The sequence below is a fragment of the Rhagoletis pomonella genome, unplaced genomic scaffold, assembly GCF_013731165.1.
Source record: "Rhagoletis pomonella isolate Grant_MI unplaced genomic scaffold, Rhpom_1.0 Rhpom_scaffold_00003, whole genome shotgun sequence".
Lineage (NCBI taxonomy): Eukaryota > Metazoa > Arthropoda > Insecta > Diptera > Tephritidae > Rhagoletis > Rhagoletis pomonella.
In genome coordinates, this window is record NW_023458557.1 from 7,730,799 (window position 1) to 7,731,926 (window position 1,128).

The window sequence follows — 1,128 nt, forward strand, 5'->3', positions numbered from 1 at the left end:
TTGTATTTTGTTTTTGCAAACTGAGTAAAAAATATAACCACATAACCGGGAATGAAATATTTTAACCTCACTTGTTTTTGATTCTATTTACAAATGTTTTGCTCAACTTAGATTCCATTTGCGCCAACGCTTTTGTTCTTCTACAGTCACTGCTGTCGACTCTGTTAGAAACTAGCACATAATAAGACTAATGCAAAAAAAGGCTTTATTCTCTCAAAGAGTCACTAGACAGTTTTATGGCTGTTTGCGCAACTGATACGGAATATAAACAAATGTATGATTGCAAAGTCCAGGCAGTATCTTCTATTGCCCCCCTTCATATCATTAATTGGAACCCTAGACGAGACACAATCATTCATGATTGACTTTGACAACATCACTTACAAAGTTTTCAACTTCGCGAAAGCTGTGGATATATGCTTTAAAACATACATTGTTTTTAATATGGCCTACGCTGAGCCATGCGCTGCAATGTGGGACTTCATAAACAGGCAATTTTATCAGTTAACTATCAACGCCAAGCCCAAGCCAGGAATAAACGCACTGCTTAATGAAATTAAAAGTAAGTACATGTATGATTTTTCACTGAAACTTGTCTTTAAGACGCTTTATAATTTTCTTTTAATTTATAGTCGCAACGGAAACAAACCTCGAAGAAGCTACGAACCTGCCAAGTACCTCCACATAAAAATATAATATATAAGAAAGTGTAAAACCATTAGTTTTTATCTTTTCATAATTTATATCTTAATTTTTTTAATAAGAATTTTGTTCGAGTTTCATAAATTATATTAGTAAAACTTTAAATTAAATGAATAACAATAAATTTAATTGATGAATGAAGTCAATTTAAATTAATGAAACTAGATTTAAATTAAAGTTTGCGGTAATAACACTGTGCATCGATATACTTTATTGAATGAAGGCTAAGCAGTAAGAAAAATACGTAGTATAGAACCTATTCGTACGCATATTAATAAAATACTTAATTTTAAATTGCTTAAACTTATTACTTACGATAGTTTTACTTGTAATATCTGCACTTCTTTCGTTGCACTATAACAACCGTAGCTCAAATGATAACAACACTTCCATTATATTTTAATCAATAATGTTAAGCGTTGTTGC

General features: G+C 30.9%; 1 long non-coding RNA gene across 1 annotated transcript in view; it reads left to right on the forward strand.

Annotated features, from left to right (window-relative positions):
• Positions 1-1,128, forward strand: part of LOC118735018 — a 4,150-nt gene extending 3,022 nt beyond the window's left edge. Inside the window, exons 3-4 of the long non-coding RNA XR_004992490.1 lie at positions 112-562; positions 633-1,128. This is a non-coding gene — a long non-coding RNA (uncharacterized LOC118735018). The remainder of the gene's footprint in view (positions 1-111; positions 563-632) is intronic.